This window comes from Protopterus annectens, chromosome 1.part0, assembly GCF_019279795.1.
Source record: "Protopterus annectens isolate FY-2018-M chromosome 1.part0, PAN1.0, whole genome shotgun sequence".
Classification (NCBI taxonomy): domain Eukaryota; kingdom Metazoa; phylum Chordata; order Ceratodontiformes; family Protopteridae; genus Protopterus; species Protopterus annectens.
In genome coordinates this window covers 1,440,694,863-1,440,720,126 of record NC_056725.1, presented here as the reverse complement: position 1 = coordinate 1,440,720,126, position 25,264 = coordinate 1,440,694,863, and positions in this window count along the sequence as shown.

Sequence of the window (25,264 nt, the reverse complement as noted above, 5' to 3'; positions counted from 1 at the left end):
CAAATGACTGCTTGACTGGGACAACAAGTGAGGAAGCTGTGGCAAAGGCCAAGGAGGCTCCCGAATTAAACTCCTCAGCAGAGGATACCAGTGCTGTCGTGGCCAATCTGGTGCTATTAAGATCATGCAAGGCTTGTCCCGCCTGACCTTCAAGAGAACCTTGGTAAGGAGAGGCAGAGGAGGAAATGCATAGACGTGAAGGTTGTTCCAACTGAAAGATAGAGCATCCACTTTCCAAGCTTTTGGGTAAAACATCTTTGTGCAAAATTTTGGTAGTTGGAAATTTAGAGGAGAGGCGAACAGATCTATGTCTGGAGTTCCCCAAGCCACTGTCAACTGTTGAAATACCTGAGGATCCAATTTTCATTTGTGGGGATCCACAATTTGTCTGCTCAATACATCTGCTAGGGAGTTCTGTGCTCCTGGCAGAAACCGTGCTTTAAGAATGATGTGCAAACCCAGAGCAGTCTCCCACAATATCATAGCTTGTCTGCAAAGAGGATAAGAATGGGTCCCCCCCCTGCTTGTTGATGTACCACATGACTGTAGTGTTGTCTGTTTGTATCAACACCTGTCCTGGTTGAAGTAGGCCCTTGAAAGCCATCAGGGCATACTGGACTGCTAACATCTCCTTCATGTTGATATGCAAATGCTGTAGTTTGGGAGGCCATGTGTCTTGAATCCATTTCCCATTGAAGTGTGCTCCCCAAGCCAGGTCCGAGGCATCCGTCGTTAAGATCTGACTTGCCTCTGGTCGAGTCACAGAGTCCCTTGTTTAGGTGACATTCCTGTGCCCACCACAAGAATTCCTTCTGGATGCAAGGTATTATCGGAATGACAGTGTCCAAATCGTGGCAGTGTTGAGTCCATACACTTTTGAAATACCATTGTAGCTTCCTCATATGCAGTTTGGCATTGGGAAGTACCAGAATACAAGATGCCATGAACCCCAAGGCTTGAAGGACTGTCCTTGCAGTCAGCCTGGACAGTACTGATAATCGCTGGAAGTATAGAGGAAGAGTTCTTTGTTTGTCCGGGGTCAGAAAAGCCATCTGAGAGGCTGTATTCAGTCTCACACCCAGAAAGCACATGTCCTGAGAGGGTACTAGACTGGACTTTGTTTCGTTCACAGAATACCCTAGGCACCTTAAAACTGCCATTACATACCGTAGCTGTTGAAGTAACCCGTCTTTGTCCTGAGCTAGAATCAGGCAATCGTCCAGATAAGGATAAATTTGTATTCCCCTCAGTCTTAAGAAAGCTATTACAGTAGCCAGAACCTTTGTGAACACCCTGGGCGCAGTAGATAAACCAAAGGGCAATGCAGAGAACTGATAACGAGAAGTGCCAGCCCGAAAATGCAGGAATCTCCTGCAGCTGGGCCTGATAGGAATGTGAAGATAGGCCTCTTTGAGATCCAGAGTTACCATCCAGTGATCTTTGCCTATCAGAGGCAGACGTTGCTGTAAAGTTAACATCTTGAACTTTGGAATGTCTAAGTATGTATTGAGAATGGACAAATCCAGAATTGGCCTCCAAGTATTTCCTTTCTTTGGCACTAGGAATAATCGAGAATAAAACCCTAGGCCTACTTCTGGCGGAGGTACCACCTGGATTGCCCCCATCTGTAAAAGCAAAGAAATCTGTTCCTGAGCATCCAGCCTTTGCTGAGGAGGTACATCTGGCATGCCTTTGAAAGGGGGAAAAGTGTGAAAATAAAACTTGTAGCCTTGATTTATTATGTCCAACACCCATCTGTCCTGGGTGACCAAATGCCAATTTTGTTTGAAAAGTGCCAACTTTCCTCCTAGAGGAGCTGCCAGAAAGGAAGGATCTGGCAGCTGGAGATACAGGTCATTGGGTCTGTTTACGAAAAGGCTGACCCCTGCCCTCACCAGAAGATTGTGCAGGAGAACTCCAAGTCCTAGGTCTGAAAGAACCCTGAGCGTGAGCCCTGCCCCTACCACGTCTAGACCTGCCCTTAGACTGAAAATCTGAAGAAGGGTAAGACCATCCTCTTGCAGGCCAATTCCTGCTAAACTTAGGGGGCTGCACTTGCAAAAATTCCTTAACTGTCTGCATAGACTTAGCTTTGTCTTCCATTTTTTTCAAAACTGACTCCACAGGGGAACCAAAAAGAACTTCAGATTGAAGGGGAGCATCCAAAATCAGAGCTTTAACATGCTCTGACAAATTTTGATCCTTAAGCCAGGCAGGTCTACGAATAACTGAACCAGTAGCAGCTACCCTGGAAGAAGCCTGAAGGGCATCGAAGCCACACTGCAAGGAATGTTTACCAACCTGATCTGAAGCATGAACCAAGTCCTGCAATTCCTTACACTCTATACCCTCAGATAAAGCATCTACCTTAGATTTCAATTGACCTAACAGAAAGTTCCGATACTTCAGCATATGGAATTGGCAATTTAAAGCCCTCATAGCTAACGTAGAAGAGGTGTACACTTTTTTACCCCACCTATCCAACGATCTAGAATCTTTATCCAAAGGAACTGGATTCTTAACCACAGAAGCCCTGACCCCCTTAGGCCCTTGACTGATAGTTTTCGGGTCAGCTCTAGGGCTCTTATACAAATATTTATGTGCCTCTGGAACTCTGTAATACCTGTCTGGCTTGACAGGGGCAGGGGGTAAAGAATCAGGATTAAGGGAAGCTTCAGAAAAACATCCTGAACAACATCTAAAACAGGGGAATAGCCAAAGGCCTATGTTGTGGCAAAACAAAATTCCCTAAGCCTCTTACGAGAATCTGAAAAATCCTGACCTTCCCACTTGAAATGCTCCCTCATGGAATGCAAGGTTTCAGAAAAGGAAAAATCCTCTGGAGGTGAAGCAGAAGGACAGGAATCCTCTGCATCCGAATCAGAATAGGGAGGAAAATCCTGAACATCCTCAGCAGAGGACTCCGAGAAATCTGAGGAATGTTCCATTCCCTCTAAATCTGTCTCCACCCTAGGCCTCTTCTCTGGAGGGGGCATAGAACCCCTGATCAAAGTAATCAAATCCTCTGCCATTTTCAACATATGCTTTTTAGGAACAGAGCCCGAAGAACCAGGGCTGTGGCCCGTACCAGAAATACCAGGTCTAGCCTTAGCAGGGCCTTTAGTGACTGAAGTAGAAGGCCTAATAACCTTTTGTAAGGATGGAACCACAGAAACTTGAGAAGCATCCTCGGCCTGACCTAACTCCTGAGAGGCCAACTCCTGCAAAAGTAAAGGTTCCCCCTGGGATTCAGCCGAGACCTCGGCTGGATCCACAGATTCAACCGTAGATTCCATAGAACCGGCGTCCGCAACGGACGACTCATCCGGTTTAGACCTTAAGGATTTATCTTTTTGCTTTTTTGTGGTAGCGGGCGTCGGAGGATCCGACGGCATGTTGTAGTTACACCGCTTACCGAAAACCAACCTAGCACAGTCTAATCTGCATTTAATGGTGCGCTTATTAAATCTAGCGCAAAAGCGACACCCGACTACATCGTGTTCAGGCCCTAAGCAAGGAATACAAAGAGAATGATAGTCCCTATGCGGTATCTGTTTCCCACAAGAAATACAATTATTAACTTTTTCTGACATCCGGATTAACTGAGGCAAGAAAAGACAAAAATTTTCCCCAACGGGGTACTTAGCCCAACTTGGTCTTCAGTCTGAAACTCGAAAATTGAAAATTTCAGAACGCCGAACGGCACTCGCAAACACAGCTTCTGCTTCGGACCACACGGCAAGAAAGACTGGGGATATGGCGTCGGTCATGCGCTTAAGTACTACTACGTACTGACGTCGGCTCCGGGCGCCCATGACCGACGCCAGCCTAACTCTTTGGTATTCGGGCCGACCGAGGACAGCGGACTACCCACAGGTTATGACTGCAGCAATGTGAGACGAAGAACATCCTGGATTATGCGACAAAAAACTTGCAATTGAAATGGTTAATGCTCTGAATTCTGCAAGAACAGCAAGTATGTTTTCCAATACAAGAACTTCAGTCTCTTGAGCAGGTTTAAAAAGAAACAAAAAATGTGTACTGAAACAAGTACAGTTGTGTACACTTACCACAAATGTAGATGTTAGAGTGTATTCACTGTTGCAGTCACCACATTTGGGTTATCTGCTTGTAGTCCTCAGGTCGGCCTGATTATCAAAGTCTTGGGTCCTCTGTCAGTTGCTGTCTCATCTTCCATGACAGCAGGTAGTCAGGGGTATAAAGCATGCAGCAGAAGCCATTACATCAGTTTTTCTTGTCCCAGATGTAAGGTGCCCCCATAATGGCAAGCAATTTTATATACGACGTTACACCTCCAACAAAAAAGCAAATACACCAAAAAGCTTTAAACATAGTGAGCAAGAACAGAGGTACAGCCAATAGAAGTCAGGGGGCTGGAGGGAGGGTAACTAGGACTGCAACAGTGAATACACTAACATCTAAATTTATGGTAAAGTGTACACAACTGTATTATGTTCTTCATGTTTCACTGTTGCAGTCATCACATTTGGATAGATTCCCAAAGCTAAGGATGGGAGGAGGAAATCAGATAGCATTAGGACTAGCTATAAGGCCCTGAAGTGCAGAGGCAAAGCCAGCTCTGGATTTACAGAAAATTGGCAAATGGTAAGGCTTGGTGAAAGCATGTGCAGAACTCCAGGTAGCAGCTTCTAGGCTGTCCCTGGTAGGGACACCTCTGAGAAAGGCTGTAGGCTGTAGAGGTAGATGCAGCCCTGGTTGAATGTGGTCTTAATCCCCTGTGGGATAGGTTTTCCATGGTGCTTATAGCAGAAGAGAATGCAATGGCCTATCCATTGTGAAACTGTTTGCTTTGAAATGGCCTTCCCCTCTGCCCATGTAGCAAATGCCACCAGCAGCTGTTCAGATTTCCTGAGATGTTTAATCCTGTCCAAATAAAATCTAAGCTGTCTGTGCACATCTAAGGAGTGCAGTACATGTTCCCCTTTGTTCTGTGGGTTAGAAAAGAAGGTTGGGAAATGAATGGACTGATCAAGAGCCACACTGGATACTACCTTGGGCATGAAAGAGGGATTGGTCCCGAGGGACACCCTGTCTGCATGAAAAATTAAGAAAGGTTCCACTGCCATAAGGGCCTGTAATTCAGACACCCTTCTTGCTGAAGTGTTGGCCAGAAGAAAGGCCGTTTTCCAAGAAAGGAATTTCAACTCTGCACTTGCAGCTGGCTCAAAAGAGGTAAAGTGAGTTTTTCCAGTACAAAATTAAGGTCCCAAGCTGGAGTTGGGGCTCGCCTGGATGGTCTTACGTTTTTGGGCCCTCTGAGGAACTGCTTGAGAAGTGGATGAGAGAAGAGGGATGGTTCTGTGCTGAAATGGCTGAGGCATGAATTTTGGAGGAGGAAAAGGAAAGACCCTTGTGAAGCATCTCAGTTAAGTATTGAAGAATCTGAGGTAAACTGGGTGCTGATGTGCCCATCCCCAGAGTTTGGTTCCAGGAACAGAATCTTTTCCATTTTTCAGCATAATATTTTCTAGTACTAGGCCTCCTTGCCTCCAGAATGACATCCAAACCCTTGTTTACCGAGGGATGGTAACAGAGAGATCAGGTAATTAGCCAGGCTGCCAGGTTCAGGGTTTGAAGCTGAGGGTGCAGAATCTGGCCCTCCTGCTGGGACAGCAGGTTAGGGGTCTGAGGCAGGTGCCATGGTGCCAGCAGTGACGCACTGGGCAAGAGGGGGTACCAGTGTTGGCGTAGCCAGTCTGGTGCAATCAGTATCGTCCTTGGTTTGTCCCGTTTGATCTTTAGTAGTACCCTGGAGAGGAGAGGCAGAGGAGGAAAGGAAACAGATTTTTCCAGGTGAAGGACAGGGCATCCACTTTCCAAGCTTGGTTGTGGGGAGTCCTTGTGCAGAATTTGTCCAATTGGTAGTTCTGGGGGGGGGGGGGCAAACAGGTCTATATCTGGGCTCCCCCATTTGTTTAACATGTTGAATGTCTTTGGTTCCAGTTTCCACTCGTGTGGGTCCAGGAAATTTCTCCTTAGTTCGTCTGCCAGTGTATTTAGCTTTCCTGGCAGGAATTGAGCCTGTAGGTGCACTTGGTAGCTCAAGGCTGTGTTCCACACAGTCATGGCTAGTCTGCGGAGATGGTAGAGTGGCTTCCCCCCTGCTTGTTTATGTACCATATAAAAGTGGTATTGTCAGTCTTTACCATTAATTGTCCTGGAAGAATGTGGTTATCGAAGGCCGTCACAGCATTCTGTACAGCTAACATTTCTTTTTGATTTATGTGCAGGTGCATTTGATGTGGGTTCCATTTGCCCTGAGCGCACTTCCCTGCCAAGTGAGCCCCCCATGCATAGTCTGATGCTTCGGTTAGGATTTGGGTGCCAGGGGGTAGAGTGAATGGCAGTCCCTTGTTTTGGTGGCAGGCCTCTGCCCACCAAAGGAACTAACTGTAGGCAAGGTATGATAGGAATCATTGCTTCTAGATCCTGAGAATGTTGACACCACAGGCTTTTTAGATATCATTGTAGTTAGCTCATATGTACTCTTGCATATGGAATTAGGAGAATGCAGGAGGCCATGAACCCAAAGGCTTGCAGTATTTGTCTTGCAGATAAGTAGGGTCTTTGTGCCCATTAGTTTGAAGTAAGCTGTCAAACTCGTTTCTGTGGCGTGAGGAAAACCATCTGGGAAGTTAGTGTTCAAGCTTGCTCCCAGGAATACAATTTGTTGGCAGGGTACACAATGTGATTTCTTTTCATTTATGGTGTACCCCAGAGAAGTCAGCACCTTTTGTACAAACGCCAGAGGATTCAAAAGTTATGTCCTGGCTTTCTGCCTGAATTAGACAATCGTCCAGGTATGGGTATATTTGAATATTTCTTTGCCTGCAAAATACAATGACTGGAGCTAGGCACTTTGTGAATACCCCGGGCGCAGTAGATAAGCCAAAAGGCAGTGCAGAGAACAGATAGTACATGTAGCCTGCTTTGAAGTGCAAGTATCTTCTGCAGGATTCCCTGATTGGGATGTGCAGGTAGGCTTCCTTTAAATCCAGTGTTGCCAACTAGGAATCCTTGCCTAGCATAGGAAGCAACTGGTGAAGAGTTAGCATCTTGAATTTTGGGATCACCAAAAAGGTGTTTAGGCTAGAGAGATCCAGGATAGGATGCCAGGGGATGTCTTTTCTGGGTACCAGGAAGAGTAGAGAGACAGAGAACTATATTTAAAACCCATTTGTCCTGGGTAAGGAGTTCCCAGTTTTTGCCTGCAGAGCAATCTTTCCCCCTAAAGGAGCAGTCAGTTGAGAAGGCTTGGAACAAGTCATTGAGACAGTTTACTACAGGGGTGAGTCTTACTACTCCCTGCTTTGGAAGTGGGAGCCCCCCCACTGCTTAGTCCTGTGCGTACCTTGGGACTGAAGCCTGGGTGTTCTGCTGGTTCTGGGTTTGGACTGAAGGCCTGGAAGAGGCAGGAAAGGACCAATTTTTAGAGGGCCAATGCCTACTTGATCTTGGAGGCTGTACTTGCAGGAAATCCTTAAGTTTGCATAGATTTAGTTTTTTTCCTCCATCTTAAGTACTTCTGCTTTGTTGCCAAACAGGCGGTCCTGGTTTAAGGCGCATCCAGCAATTTAGCTTTAACATGATCTGGCAAAGATTGCTCCTTAAGCCAATGTCTTCTAAGCATAGTCCCAGTGACAGCATCCCTGCAAGGTTCCTCTAGTGAATCAAAACCACATTGCAAAGTATGTTTTCCAACTTGTTCAGCAGAATGCATTAAATCCTGTAAATCCTTATTTTCAGCAGAGTCAGGAATCATTTTCTGTTTAAGCAATCCAATAATATGCTACTGATACTTTTAACATATGAAACTGGCAGTTTAAGGCCCTAATGGCCAAGGTTGCAGAAGTGTATACCTTCTTACCCCATCTATCCAGCGCCCTGGAATCTCTATCAGAGCAGGTAGGATTTTTGGCAGTAGTAGCCTTAATGCCCTTGGGTACCTGTGAAATGGTCTTAGGATCCACAGTAGGATTTTTAAAGAGGAACTTGAGAGTCAGGAACCCTGTAATATCTATCTCTGGTTTTCTGGGAGCAGGAGGTAAGGAGTCAGGGGCAAAGCTATATTCTGAAAAGGCGTCATCAACAATGTCCAGTACAGGGGAGAATAGCTAAAGGCCTGTGTTGGGGCAGGAGTAAGAAATCCCTAAGCCTCTTTTCAGAATCAGAGTAATCCTGGCTTTCCCAATAAAAATGCTCCCTAAGAGTATGCAAGGTTTTACCAAAAGAGAAATCCTCTGGAGGGGAAGCAGAGGGAACAGAGTCCTCTGCATCAGAATCCTCATAGGGAGATAAGGGTAAATCCTGGTCATCCGAGGAAACAAATTTCAGAATCCTGATCGGGAGAATCATAAGCAAATTCAGTCCTAGGTCTCAGAGGGGGAAGGTTGGCTTCCCCTGATTAAAGCAATAAGGTTTTCAGCCATTCTTATTTGTTTTTTAGGCATAGAGGCCTGACCATGCAGTCTAGGTGTCAGTTTTCTAGGCATGGATCGAGTTTTAGGCCTTTAAGAAGAAGATGGCGTCAGTTTAATATGCAAGTCAGTAGACCTGAATACACCCTCAGAAGCCTGTGCCTGCACAGCGGCTCCGGCCCCATCCAAGGTAGAGACATCCGAAGGTTCCACAGTTGAAGCATCTCGCGGCATTCTGGACTCCAAATGGGTCTCAGTAGAGGCCTGCGAATCTGAGGTAGTGGGTTATCAGGGGCTTCGAAAGCGCCCGAGTACCGGCAAACTGGCGACTAGCTTAGGAGAAGCATCATCGGCAGCTATGGACCTAGGCAGCCTGTCGCTGTCTTTATCTTTGCATTTTTTCAGAATGTCGGTAGTCGGGTGGCTTACCGAAGCCATATCTGGGTAATTGAACAGAGTACCAAAATATTTAGAAGCGTAAATATACAGACGACAAATAGTTTGTTGTTTAAATAAGGCACAAAACAGACAGCGAGGTACGTCATGGTCAGGGCCTAGGCAAGGAATACAGTACGAATGAAAATCTTTGAGGTATTTGCTTTCCACAAGAAATACAATTATTGACTTTTATTGGCATCGGTTTAGAAAGAAAAACAAGAAAAAAAAAAAAAAAGTTTCCCCAATGGGGTACTTAGCTTTAGTTGAAGCCTTTGGTTCTGAAACTGGAAAATGCAAATTTCAGGAGTCGGCCAACCGGCACTTGCGAACTGCTTCTGCTTCAGACACCGCACAGCAAGAAAGACTGATGTAAAGGCATCGGCTGCATGCTTTACACCCCTGACTACCCGACGTCATGTAAGATAAGACGGCAACCGATGCAGGACCCTAAACTTTGATCACCAGGCCGACTGAGGGCTACTGCAATCAGATAACCCAAATGAGATGACTGCAACAGTGAAACATGAAGAACATCCACAGGTCTGCTACTTGGTAGGCAAATATGCAACACCCCTTTCAAAAATTGTTTTCACAAGAGGCACAGAAGGGGATGGAATCTAGGGGAAATCAAGCAGAAATGAAGGACAGAGAGATGAATCTTGATAGAAGCCACAGGAACCAACGTACTGAAGAATCATGGTGTCAGAGTCTTAAGGGCCCAAGTTCTTGGACTGGCACCAACTAGAAACTATCTTCCCAATTAATTTACATGATCTAGTTCCAGGTTTGTTTGCCTCCTTTAATATTTGCTGCACATCCTCAGGAAAAAAAAAAAGTGTCAAAGTAGTATTAGAATTCTATGGTTTAAGTAGTCAAGTGAAGAAGATGAAGATTGGATTGTATCACACTCAGCCTATCTTGTGTAAGAAAGTCCATTCTGTGAAGAAGCTGTGGTACAACTTTGACCGTTATTGCCCGTGCCAAAAGGGGCCACCACAATTATTTTTGTAGAGTCCTTCAGAATCTTGAGAAGCAGTCTAGTTTTTACAGAAAAGGGTGGAAAAGCACACAAAACATTACTGCCCATGGTAATGAAAGGACATCCATCTTCCAGGCCTGCATGCAGAGATTCCCAGTTCAGAATTTCTTTGACTGTCTGTTTTGACAGAAGAGACAGATCTACTACAGGAGCTCCCCCCACTGCTGGAGTAAGCCCTTGCAGACCCCCCAGGTGAATAGTCATTCATGACTGTCTGTCAGGGACACCTTCTACAGCTTTTAAGACTTCCTGACAGTCCATCAAATCCTAAACAGTGCAGGCTGCCAAAAAAAGCATTCTACAAGGCTGGTAAACCAGGAAGAACACCTTCAGTTTGAGGCAAATCTGTGATAAATATATTTGTTGAAATTCCAAAAGGTCATTGTTCATATTAAAAGAATTCCTTCATTGTGGCAACATTATCAGAAAGAGGGAACATGAGAAGCAGTCTTCATTCCCGACCACCAGAATGGGAGTCAGATAGGGACATTTTTTTTTTCAGAGGGAGAATAATTATTCAAAATCTGAAAGGCTCTCAAACAACCCTGTTGCCAATCCCACCAAGTCAACTGTTTTGGGAGAGGAATAGTTTCTAGATGTATGCTAACAAGGCAACTGCCAGCTGCAGGGGATGTACCACCTGTCTCTTGGTTCACAGTGGCATTGTGAGAACCACCACAAGCAGGACTAGCAGAAAAAGTATGAGTGATTTGAGGAACTGATAACCACAGCAGAGTCACTCACAGTACGTGAGACAAGGAAAATCTGGCTTGAAGACTGAAGCTTCTCAGACTTTTTTTTCAAGCGACTGGAGAAGGGATTGACATTACCAGAACCCTATTCCATGTCCCAAGTGCAAAAGGAGTCCGATAAGTGGTTAGCAGAACCAAGAGTCTGGTACCCCCTCAACTAAAAATGTAGATGGGAGGTTACATTTTATAGTGACATATCACTTAGCACTCTTGCTCTGGCTATTCACAACAAAAGTATAAGCAGAAAACTTTTCTTCACAAAAACATAAGTTAGTTAATAAATCTCCACAGGGACTAAGGACCAACTTACAGCCAAGAAAACCTGCTCGATGCCTGGTTCCGCCAACCAGTTAAATTGGTAAATTAACCCGACACGAAAATAACTTTTGCAGTGAAATTTACCACAGTCTACTTAAGTTTAAGCCCAGAAAAAAGACGTTGCATCTTACCGTAACGTTCCATCTGTGTTGTTTATCTTTCATTCATCACTGATGGGTTCAGTTTCGAGCCCTCAGAACAGAGTCTGCCTAATACCAAGCTCACGCCAGCCAAAAACTCTCGAGCTAAGCTTCTACCCATAGTGCCCTTCTCCCGGTTACCTCAGATAGAGTTTGCCATGCTTTATGTTGTACTAGTAAAGCAGAGTCCATTTCTGCGCAAATACCCTGAGTCACCACTTGGACCCAAAGTATCCCCGCAGGAGCCTTTGGCGGGGGAAGGAGGGTGGGAAATGATGAATGAAAGAAGATCAACAACACAGATGGAACGTTATGGTAAGACATAGCTTCTTTATCCGATGTTGTTAATCTTCTTTCCATTAATCACTGATGGGACGGAATCCCCAGCTACCTTGTGATCCTTGGGCGGCCCTTATGGAAGAAGGTCCCTGAGCACCACGGAGCCAAAGGCGGCTCCTCCCTCTGGAGAACCACATCCAATTTGTAATGTTTGATAAAAATGTGAGGTTTAGCCCAACTGGCTGCTGCACAGAGATCATCCACAGAAGCTCTGGAATGGAAGGTTACAGACACTGCCACGGATCTAGTAGAATGGGCTTTAACATTCTGTGGCATAGGTTCTTTTGCAAGTGAATAAATTGAGCGCATGCAGTCCCTTAACCATTTAGGCAAAGTGACATTGGAGACAATTTACCATCCTAGGCCCACAGAAGGAAATAAAAAGTTGGTCAGTTTTATGTATTGCTTTGGTCCTGTCCAAATAAAATCTCAATTGTTTGTGCACATCCAAGAAATTTAGACCCCTTTTAGGAAAAATTCTGGAAAAATACTGGCAAATAGGCACACTGAAGTCCAAAACAACTTTGGGGAGGAAAGATGTCCGAACTGATGCTCTGTCCTTCTGGAAGATTAGATAGGGCCTTTTGGTGCACAACGCCCGAAGCTCAGAAATTCATCTAGCTGACGTGATGGCTACCAGGAACAGGGATTTCCACGACAAGAATTTGAGGTCATACTTCACTGCAGGCTCAAATGGAGGTGGAGTTAAAAGATTGTAAAACTACCGTGAGGTTCCATGGCTCTATAGGTTGCCTGATTGGGGGCCTTCTGTGGGAGACCCCTTTTGAGAAATGTTCTGCATAACCGAAGTGAGATGAGGGGAGAATCATCCAACCCATTATGATAGTTTTGAGACAGATGCTAGATGTACTCATGGTACAAGCTGCATATGGTACATTCTTGAAGAATTTAGATAGGTATTGTAAAACTGCTGTGACTGGAGCAGAGTATGGATCTAGCATATTTTTCTTTGACCAAACAGGAGAACCTTTTCCATCTGTCTAGATACAGTCTTCTGGTGGATGGTTTATGAGAGGCCAGAATAATGTCACGAACAGGTGAGGTGAGGTCATCCTGCCTGGTGATTAACGGAAGTGGAAAACACAATCTGTCAGCTTGAGACTGGATAGGTTCAGGTGACAACCCTTGGGGGTGAGAAATTAGGTTTGGAAGAGAGTGTCCAGAATCCATGATTGACATAACAGATGAGGCCACAGGAAGGGGAACCAAACTTGTCGTGGCCAAAAGAGGGCTAGGAGGATCACTTTGCATTTCAACCGAATAGCTTTTTTTTATGAATTGGGGTATCAGAGGAATGAGGGGATAGGCATATAGCATCCCGTGGGCCAATCGTGAAATCAGAGCGACCCTCAGGGACTCCCCCCTTTGGGGGGGGGGGGATAAGGCAAAATATCTGCTGCATTTGTTGTTGGATGGGAAGGCGAACAGGTCGCAGCAAGGCTGTCCCAAATGGCTGAAAACTTCTCCCGCTACGTCAGGATTGAGGGACCACTCATGAGGCAGGATAATACATCTGCTCAACTTGTCTGCAATCACACTGGAAATCCCCAGGATATGCATTGCTATCAGAAAGCGGTTGGAAGCTATCACCCACTGCTAAATTCTCATGACCTCTCGACACAGGGGATAGGACTTGGTTCCTCCTTGCTTGTTGATATACCAGACTATTGACATATTGTCCGACTGAATTGCAATCATTCCAGAAGGAAGAACAGGTTGGAATGCTTCCAACGCTAACAGCACCGCTCTCAGTTCTAGAATGCTAATATGCAGGTTGACCTCCAATGTAGACCCTGCTCCTTTAACTGTCTTTCCCTGGAAATGCCCCCCCCCCACCCTATCAGAAAAGCATCTGTGTTCACTTTGGGTTGGGGGGCTGGAATGGGCGGCTCTTCGGTGTCTGGCCTCATCCACCAAAGAAGGTCCTGCTTGCAAGAATTGGTTATCTGAATTTGAAAGCATAGAGGGTGGTAATTCGGAAACCACAGAGAGAGTAGAAGCCACAGAGAGTAGAAGCCACTGAAGTATTTGCATGTGCAGTTTCGCAAGAGGCACTATTGGTATGGAAGCTGCCATGGATCCTAAAACCTGAAGAACCTCTCTCACTGAGACTTTGTAGAGTATCACTCAGAGCTGGAGCCTCAATCTCTGAAGTCTGAGCTGGGAGCAACACCAGACAAGAGCGGGTGTCTAAGACTGCTCCAATGAATTCTATGTTCTGGACTGCAGCAAGATTGGATTTCTCCCAGTTTACAGTTATCCCCAAAAGTTTCGCCAGGGAAAGAATATTGCAGAGACGTTGCCAGAAGATGCGTTGTGGGGGTGGTAAGAAGCCAATCGTCCAAGCATGGAAACACCCAGAATCCTTGCAGTCTCAAGTGAGCTGTAACCACTGCCAGTGGGGGGCTTCTGAGGACTTGGAAGAGGGGGTACCCTGCAACAGAGGGTCCTGCGGCTTTCCTGCCCAGTGTACCAGGGAGGTGGCCTGTGACAGCTGTAGCTCAAGGGGAGAAGTCTGGGGTTCCAACGTCGGTGGAATGCTTCCAGAAGCAAGTGCCCTCCCCATAGCTTAGAAAACAGGTCCACCTGAAGAGGAAACCCGCTCCCGAGGATGGAGCCTCTTTGCAGGACCGGTGCAGACAGGATTCCCGGCACAGAGGACAGAACCATAGAAACACTCAGAACCATGCCACGAACCGAGGAGCCTGCAGCCCAATCATGGGGTTGAGGAAGGCCTGGTTTAGGGTGGACCGAAGGCCAAAGGGACAGTCCCAGAGCCTCAGTGGAGGTCCACTACAGGTGCCAAGACGGGGTTCGAAAAGGACATCGGAGCAGAAGGCTTTGGAACTGGTATGGTCAACGGAGGAGAGTAGAATGGAGTCCATGGAGAAGTCAACCCAAGTTCTACAGGAGGATGGGTCCTAGAAGGGGTGGGTATCCCCCCTGGCTGTCAACAGCTGGTCCACAAGACGCACCACATCAAGTTCTGAAAGGCTCCTGGTGGATCTAGTGGATACTCCTGATGGGGAGTCCAGTCGTTCTAAGAATGGACTGTACACCTTCCCTAGAAAATGGGTCTGTAGAGGGGAAAGAATAGAGTCCATGGTGTGGAATCTACCGGCACTGATGTCTCAAGTTTGGAGACAGGAAGCAGTGGGGTCAAAAATCATAGTTAATCAGGACCGTAAAAGGGCTCAGGTGCTGAAGAGGTACTCTGAGCAGACGTGGAAGGTTCAGTCGTAACTGCAGAGCTAGGCATCGAAGGCATGCCCTATGCCAAAGTCGTAGTAGTTGTTGTGAGGTCAATAGTCTGTGCGGGGACAGTACTGGAGCCGAAACTGGCGCTGACATAGGAACAGCCGTAGCTGGGGCAGAAGAGGTTGGTGCCGACGAGGCAGACTTTTACTCTGAAGACAGCTTTGGCACTTTGTTTTACAGATTTGCCCTGGTCACCAGATGGTGAAGAGTGAACCGAGTGGGACCTTTTCTTATCCTTGAATGGAGGGGATGAAACCTCTGTCGCAGAAAAGGCCTCTGAAAAGGGTGACTTAAGTAGGCCCTTCAGAATCAACTTATTCTTGCGTTCGTTCAACATGCGCTGACTGAACTTTGACAAATCACACAGGGGGGTTACACCAAAAGATGGGGCACCCCCTAACAATAAACACAATCATGGGAGTCACTATTAGGATGTTTACGCTTACATGAAGCACAATGTTTAAAACCCGATGTGCCCTTTTTAATCAGACATCATGAAATTTACACACAACAATCCAAGTAGAATACTAGAGAAACATTTCAAACTCTACCATCTCCAAGTCTAAATCTATCTAAATATACACTAAAACTATGAAAATGTAAAACACACACACACACACACACACACACACACACACACACACACACACACACACACACACAAACAACTAGATTAAAAAGAGAAGAAATACCAACAATAATATTCAAGAAATACAAGGGTAGGGAGAAAGGCCATACCACCAATGGTACTTAAAATGTTTACCAAACGGGAGTGAAAGGTCTAAATATAGTTGTAAGATTACAGAAATATCAATATGAACCACAAGCGAAAGGAGAAAAAAAAAACAAAATATCCTGAGAGATATCAAAATGTTTTCACTTAGCTGAGAGCTCGGCTGAAATGCGGCTTTACAGCTATACAGCAAACGAGACCAGAGATAACAGGGAGAAGGGCACTATGGGTAGAAGCTTAGCTCAAGAGCTTTTGGCTGGCATGAGCTTGGTATTAGGCCGTCTGTTCCAAGGGCTCAGAACCGAACCCAATAGTGATGAATGGAAAGAAGATAATCAGGTTTTATCTTACAAAACTTTAGAGAAAAATTCATCAGAGAAGCCTGTCAGAAAAAATATTTTGTCACAAGTGCTCAAATGGGTACACCACACACACACACACACACACACACACACACACACACACAAAAAAAAAAGAGACTTGTCAGAGCAAATCACTTTTTTTTTTTTGACAGTTTGGAAAGTGATACTCAACAGGAAAAATACAGTTGTCCAAGTAGAACTTACCATAATGGTAGATGTTCTAATACATCACTGTTGAAGCGCTTTTTGGCCCAGCCCTGATGAAAAGCCAACTGACTGACTGAAAGCCTATGAATAGGCACATTGATGGCAACAAGACAGCTCTGAAGTCTTGGACCCTAGCCACTGCCTTTATACTACTTCCCATGTGCCTGGCAGTGGTTGGGGTATGTGGAAGGTGCTTAATGGTGGCACCACTGATGTCCACTAATGATCTACCTCACTGCTGGACACAGAAATACTGATTTGTACTACTTTTTGTAAATTTTCAGTATACTGCTCATTGTTATAGTCATTTGCTCAGCTGTGTGTGTTCTCTACTATTTAACTTTTATAATCATGTTGTTTTTACTTTTTTTCTCAGTTATTAAACATTAGAGAGAGTGAAATAAGGTCTTTAACAATACAAACTGAACAAAACTATGCAATGGGTCACTTCCAGATGTACAGCTTGCTTTTAAGCTGTTGAATCACACATGTTTCAGTGTATGTTTCAGTGTAAAAGCCACACAATATTAACATGCACTGAACTTCTCTAAAAAGTGTACTTCTTAAAGAAAACAGGCATCACGGCACTTCAATGAGTATAAACTCAAGAATACAGCATATTTCAGAGAAAAAAAGTAGAAAGTTGGGCAGACAAGAGCGCTCCACAAAGCTGCCAATACCAGGTAACAGACCTTTCCTTGGTACCCACTTTTGAAGGACATGTCCATTTTCAAGACAGTTATCTGTGCACATCCATGCGGCATACCTTGATTTTCAGGCTTGCTTTAGCCTTTCACATTTTTTTAATCCCCTGAATAACCCCTTATACGGTTTATGAAGCTTTCTAGTACACACAAAGCCATTCTATGTGACCAGCATTCTAGTGGTAACAATAATTGACTCACATTTTATATTTCCCCTTTTCAGAAGGAACAAAATGAATGATCTTGTAGGTAGAATTCTGCAATACAGTTTATTAAAGCATGCTTATTTTACATCCTCAGTTTGACAAGTGATGGAAATTATACAAGCACTTTGTCACTCAGTTTACTACCCCCCATCACTTGTCACTCTTGTTTTTTTTAGACAATGAGTTTCCAAGATGCATCTCAGATTCCTCTAAAGTGGAAGAGCTGTGCACTATTTGGTATTCAAAGTTTATCAGATGTCCAGGTTTTCAGCTGGATGTACCTATAAGGGCCTCTGTTCCTATTTTCAATGTCTACAGGTTGAGACGTGTGACAGACACAAATATACTAGTAAAAAGTATGCCAGGAGAGCCAAATATGCACGATCAGAGTACCTATTACTGGGCTAAAGCCTGTTTACAAAGAGGTGAGCAGGTTAACAAAGAAAAGCCAAATACCTAAATATATAAAAGGAATGCAACATTAACTATTTGCAGAGTACACAGATTCAGATGCAAAAACTTTTGTAATACAATGTTTTGGTTCAGCTTTCATCGATGTGTGTGCCATTTGCCGAGAAATTAGTAAGACAGCCACCAAAGTAGACAGAGTCATACTGGCAGATGTAGCAGTAGAACTTCCAAGTTTTTAAATGAAAAAACACTGGAATTTCACCAAAAAGACTGGACAGAACAGGAAATAAAAGTGCGATAGTTACTCAGAAGTAGCAACAGCTAAGATACCAGAGTAATTTGTCTGTAAAGGGAGCAGGAACAGTCCTGGACAGCAAAGTAGTAATATTTAAACAGCCAGTGACTCTTGAATTTATTAGCTGTGGCCATTACTTTAACATTTGTTAACCAGGAAAGTCCGACTTGGAACAAAGCCAATTTTAGCAGAGGCCTGGGGAGAAACGCTGTAGATGCAAGTCTTTCTAAAGTGGGAGGAAACCGGAGCACCCAGAGGAAACACACACGAATGCAGGGAGGACATGCAGACTCCACACAGAAGGCACCCCAGCCGAGAATCGAACCAGAGAACCTCTTGCTGTAAGGCAACAACACTACCGCTGCACCACTGCGCTATCCAAAGTCCTGGTTATAATACCAAAACCTACATCAAGACTTTCTAGAGAGCCAATGTCCAAACGTGGTCCTCCGGTTTCACAAGGCCAGGTAGGAGAAGCAAAATATTTTACTGCAACCACATCATCAATACGCATACGTACGGGTAGATACACTACAGAAATTGCTCCATAGTTCAGAAAACAAGGACACAAAACTTACTTCTCTCAAAAAATTTTTACTGGTTAGCAAACCTAAGCCTAAGCTCACTGTTGTCATGCTTCTGAGTATGACAAGACAGTTAAAGGTACAGGTTTAATATCCGCAACATGTTAACTAGTTTACACTTTTAGTGTCAAAAAGGACTATGAATACAGAAACACCATCAGAAACCATAAAGAAAAGCATCTACCTCAGATATTAAAAACAACAAAAACATCTTCCAAGTAAAGACATGGCAGAGAATTTTAGGACTGAAAAGTACAGCTATGGCAGTGTTAAGAATCCTTGGAGTAATGGGTTCATGGGAAGCCAAAACTGGAACCCAAAAGAACTAATGTTAAGAGTTAACGCTACTAGTGATGTGACAAGTTCATAATAAATTAGATTGCGCTCTCATGGCAAAACATTCAGTGCAAAAATCTCTCTCCACAGTCCATATCATCTTACGAAGGGTCATACTGATACGCTGCCTCTCCAGAAGGGGTCACAGGGACACAGCATGGGAGAATCAAAGGCAGCATTTGCAGAGGCTGAATGTTCAGATAAACTGAAGAGCAACCAGTACAGAGACAACTTATACAAAAGCAAGAGCTTGGTATTGAACTGATGTAATCACAGGTGCTGCAACAAAGTAGTCACCTCATTCTGGAAAAAAGGTCAAATTATAAGATTAGTGGGCAGAAAAAGGGGTAAAACATACAGCTAAAATTTGAGGGCTCACTTGTAAAGTGGCAAGAAGACACAGAATCGGTTTAACTTTATTAGCTTGATGTACAAAAAAAATCAATCACAGGAATAGAAGGTTGTGTTGACATATCACTTGCAGAAGATATGCATACTGAACCAGGAACTGATCAGATACAGGGTATGGCATAATGGTGCAAGTCGTTACCTCAAAACAAGGTACATGGTTTGATTCTGACCTCCAGTTATTGGCTAGGCTTAAAATGGCTTTTCAAACCAGTTAACCTAGTATACACCTATGAATAAAGATCAATGAATAGTCCTCCAACTCCAACATGAAACATAACATTCTCCTGGATAGGACATCATTCCAGCCAAGAAAATTCTCACCTCTCCGATGGTACTCAAAAAGACAACTCTATACCCTTGCAGAAGTACTCTTGCCAGATCAGCCTTAAGCATGCCAAAGTAGTGGCACCCTTCAGAAAACATTTCACAATCTTGTTAGATATAGTATCAAAGCTTATACCTTTATCCAGATGAAAATGTGAATAAAAAATAATCTTGTAACTAGATGCGGTAGCTGAAAATACCCACCTAATTCAAGGTCTAGAACTGCGTTAAACCCATGGCATGTGCTACTCAAGGTTTGTAGGACATTCTCAGCTTCACAGAGCCTCACTGAATCACATCCACATTCTGGAAAACAGGTCCTCTCACAGACATAATAATGTACAAAAGGAAACATACTGTAGAGATACTGCAATCAAAAGAAAAACTCTTGACAATGTACCACCTTTCCTTTAAATATCACTTGATTTGTGCCTACAGGAAAGCAGAAAAAAAAATTCAGTGAAGCCCATCATCATCCTCCTCCATCAATCCCCAGTCACTCTTGTTACCATCTCTCCCTATTCAATACCACTCTCTCATCTTCAACACTTATGCATGACTGTTGCAGGTCTCACACAATCAATCCACCTCTTTTCCTGCGTGCACCCAAACCAGTAATCTGTTCTCGTTGACCTTTTCTGCAATTGGAGCTACTTTAGCTTCTACTCTTATGTCCTTGTTTCTTAGTCCATCTTACAGGGTGCATCATGCCACCTGTCTCAGGCACATCATCTCCACTCCCTCTAGCTTCCTCAACTGCTCTGCTTTTACTGCCCAGGTTTCTGTACTGTACACACCACTGTAGTCCTTAAGTATAAAACAGAATTCAAGGTCACAGTAAATAATATTGCTATCTTTCAAAAACAGTAAAGGATTTTATGTAACCCCTTGACTATACCACCTTCAGGGTTAAAAACAGCAGCAGCCCAGGTACAAAGGAGAGAGACCAGAGACAGAGATATGCAAGTTGTTCAGGCTGGGATTTCACAACCCACAGGAGGGTGCTAGCAGAGTCTTGTAACAGTAGCTCCATCAGAAGGTGGTGTGTGTGTGTGTGTGTGTGTGTGTGTGTGGGGGGACACAGAAATGCAGAGATTCCAGGACACCATGGGCCCAAGGTTTAGCAGATGGCTGCAGGTGCATAGAGGCATGCACCTGCACTGGTCAGTTCAGTGAACAGTCACCACATTAATCAGGCCAGGGCTGTTTGGGTTTTGCACCTCTCTCACACAGGGTCTTTTGGCAGTAAGAGAGGTTGGAGACCTGCCCGTTTCAGGATCAGGAAGATTCAAAAAATAAATATTTATAAAAAAAAGGTAGAATTGTGTCCTAAAACTGCCACAATGAACAGATGTCTGCTTCTTTTACCAGACAAGATTACTACAGAACTTCCACCACTCAAGCCAGCAGTTAGGAACGTTGTATTTAAACAAAAACATCTTCCAAGTTTCCAGTTTAGGTGTTTCAAGGCATGTAGTCATCTACTATAAATAATCTGGCCAGTGGGACAAAAATAATACTACAGATGCTAAGTGTCATTGAGAAATAAGGCTATCAAATGCAGTCACAATGTGAACTTCAGTGGAAGGTAAATAAAAAATAGGCAAGTTTTGACATTGCTCAAGCCTACTTAGTTGCAGCAGCTAAGGAAACCCATAGCAAAGCTCCCCCTCTTGTCCCGCTCTTCAGCCTAGACTTGGCAGTACAGTTGTGTTCCATCTCCAGGGACAGGAGGGGCTACACAGCATTCACTGCTAAAATAAAGCAAACAGTGCCATATACTGCTGCACAACTTCATGGCTATGCTTTGGAAAGACAGCTATAATGACAGTGGTTAACCTGTCCAAGCCTACATTCAGAACTAATCTGGAAAACTAGGCCATCTAAAATTAAACTTTTGGCCAACAGTTCCCTCAAAAACAGTATAAAAAACTAAATCAGTTCTAGACTCACTTCTCCCATTCCAGTCACAAGGCAGCTTGAATTCAGAACATTTCAACCTCTGTCAATGTTCCAAAGTCTAAATATTAAATTGGACTCTATGTAGAACATGTGAAATGAAATTTTAAAACCCAACAAGCTTCAATACATATAGTTTTCATAAAATAAAATGCATTACAAGTTCAGACGTACACAGGACAAAAGGACCGAGTACAACCTAGACACCCTGGAATCAAAAAGTAAACTGAACACAGCAAAATACCATTTAAGAGGATAAGAAACTAGCTTGTCCACACTGATGGGAGGGAGACAGTCCATTGAAATGTCCAGTATCTTCTAGTTACTGAACAGTACAAGGCTGCAGACGTACTTTGCCAAACCATCTTCATATGGCAGCCCTCGTCAAATATGTGGGAATACACAAACACATTGGTAAGGGAGCATCAGGCACTCACTTCAGGGACTGCATACATTAGCTGTGCTCAAGAGATATTAGACCACGTAAAAAATTCCCCGATGGCTGTCTGGATGATACCATCTCTTGTGATAATCTCTCTTCATGACCACGGGATGGGCAAGGCCAATCTAACACCAAATGGAATAGGTGAATTCGAGCACCAAAAGGGAAAACGTCTCGGCTTAAAACTGCCCAAAAGGGTAGCAAGCCTAGTACTTATTTATGAACCAGAAATTACCCAAGTGAAGAACAAGTCAGGTAATGCAAGATGAAAGACCTCAAAATTCAGGCACAAGGAACTGGATTACATTAAAGTCATTCTACCAAAATGATGACTGGGCCTATACAAGGCATTTATCCATAATACTAGTAATCCAGGTTTGAGAATAAACTGAGGTTTGCTGGTGACAGTCAACCAGGATAGTGGGTCCTCATGAACGGGTCATGATTCCACAATACTTATGATGATGGTATTTAATCCCTCCTAAGAAAACACTTTCATCCAAATCAATGTACAAGGTAAACGATACCAAAACTGTGAATGCAAACTCAGGGGTACCCTATGCAAAGTGGGGAGTACTGCTAAAACTAAGCACGTTTCCATCTATTATATCTTACCTAGCATGGTAACATGAAAAAGTTTCATTACCTTCTACCACCTGTGCTACCTGTAGATCACTACATTTAATGTACCTAGTCAGCCACTGTAGCTAGATAGTACTTATATACAAGTTACCGAGCACATGCAAGATCAGTGCCATTTTGCATAGTTAGAGTGAATGCAGGCATAAATGGAGATGCACGCACTATGTTTGAAGTAATGAGTCAGCTTAAATACATGTTCCAGTTACAGCTCCAAAGTGGAGCCAGCTCACAAACAGGTCAGCAGTTATTCAAAAATACCTAAAAACCTTTTAAATGATTTTTCAGTCCCAAACAAGTGGCAAAGCATTTAAAACGTTTGAAATAATTAGAGCTAAAAGAAATGTCTGAAATTGCAACAGTGAAAAAGTAATCCAAAATAAATACAAGTGTTTGCAATAACTTCCGAAGTGTTAAAATGTACAAAAGGCTAAAACGACCCCATTTTTTGCAATGTACTACTTTTTCGCATTAACAGAAACTTTTCAAAGCATCCAAGTTGCACAGAGCGTTCATAGTGTTAAAGTGAAGCCTTTTCAGAGACTGTTGTGCATTTGAGCATAACTACAAATACCTGGTCTATGCTTATATTTAAATACATTTTGTTATAGCAGAGAGATTTTGCAGACTTGGATCACCGGTGTTTGATAATATTGCTGAGAATTGGCAAGTGTGAGCAAAAATATGACATTTTCATATTTCTTAAATTAGCAGGCTCGGAAGCCATTGAGGGGGAACTTTCACAGTGTATGCACCTGCCATGTATGCAGGTGAGGGAGTGAACCACCATACTGTGATACAGGCTGAAATTTGGAAGACCCCCCCCCCCCCAAGTGCTTAAAACATAAATTTATAGAAATATGCAAACCTCAAACGAATATTACAATGGAAAGGCACATGTTTTACACAAGAGAGATCAAAAGCCTGTTGAAACTATAGCAGCATATATTACCGACTTAAGAAATAAAGTAAAAAGTGCAAATTTAGTAATCGGAGAGAAAAGGTGATAAGCCAGGCTTGTGTGTGGTGTTAATGATGCAGTGACAAAGATTTTGCTTTGTGACAGTGACTTAACGTTGAGAAAAGCCAATGAGATGTGTCAAAAATATGAGCTTACAGAAAAGCATACCCGCAGTGTCTGCCAGTGTGAATGTTGATGGTATACAATATAAAGCTAAGATGAAAAAGAAATACAACTGAAGGGTCTGGCAGTACCCAGCCTTATCTATAAACCGAATGGGGGCACAACACTCAACCTTATTGCCAACTATTGTAACTGTGGAGACAGTCACGAACCTAAACAATGCTTAGCATTTGGTCGGCAGTCTCATAAATTTAAACAGTGGAATCATTTCAAAACGCTTTGCAAATCTAAAGTGGCATATTATTAAAAGAGAGCATCTGAAGAAGCAAGTAGATCAGATACAGAGCCATGAGGAAACATCAATTAACACAGTAGATCATCAGTTAGCAGCAAAGAGTGAAATATCTTCTACCATTTGGATTAATGGGAAGCCTGTAGAGCTTAAAATAGACACTGGATTCAAGTGCAATGTTATCAGTATACCAAAAAAGTGTGAAAAAGCTCTCCAACAAACACCAAGAAAAGTACAAGGAGAGCAAGCTGCTTGGAGAATGAAACAAGTCTGGCCAAAAAACTTTATTGTAAACCAACCACAAAATACATCATCATAAACGCCTTAAATCCACTCGCGTTTTCGTCCTAACCACTGGACTTCATCAGATGTTTAAATTTACAATAATTAATCACCTTTACACCACCCATTAAAACCACAAACCAATAAAAAGCATTCATTACATTTTACATAAACAAATCAAGTTTCATTTGGGCTAATTATTAATCAACATTACTTCACTTCCACTTAAATATGTGTTTTAATTTAATATTTAAAAGTTCAAGTTATTACTGTACATTGTCCCACTATCATAACCTCAAAAATCCCATTATAAAAAGAATAAATATGTAAAAACTACATAAATTATATTAGTTAAAAACATTTTGCATTCATCTGTTTAAAAACTAAGTTCCCAATCCAGCAGTGCCACCTTCTGTTAGTTTTAATTAAGATGATGTAATAGTTAAAAGTATCATAATTTTGCTGCTCTCAATTTCAGAATTGGAAGAATAGATACATATTCATTTAAACCTGGGGTTTTACTTGCTTCCAAAGTTACTTGCCACCTTAATTCTTTATATCTTATTGTATCCTCCAAGGGGCCACCCCTAATATCACTTTTAATTTGTTCTAAAACAAAAAAGTGAAATTTATAGCCCTCACATGTCTTAAGAGTGCTTATACAGGGCATTTGTTTCTTTCCATTTTGTCATATCATAATTGTGTTCATATATTCTTCTCTTAAGGAGTCCTCTCCGTCTTACCCACACACGTGGCTAAGTATACTAAACCCCTAGTTTCACAATTAAAAAAAACTTTACTAATTAACCATCTTCCTCTACTTTCTAAATAAATTTTTCCTTCATTGGTGATATATTCACACTGGTTACACTTCCCACATTTGTAGGTACCCATTTTTCTTCTATTACTCATTCTACCCATATTATTATTATTATTATTATCCTTTCTACTTTCTAAAATATCTTTAATACTACTAGAATTCCTAAAAACTACCTTGGGTATACTTTTAGGGATGCCCTCCAAATCTGTAAAGGAAATGAATTTTTCCCATTCTTTCTGGAATATTGCTCTAGTATTATTAATGCATTACATTCCAAAATAAGGGCTTGTTGATATTCACTATCAATATTCATTCCTTTTATTCCTACCTCAATTTTCATTGACTTTTCTCCCCTAAAATAGGTTTATACCTATCTGGTCTACCTCTTTCTACTTCAAATCTTATATTT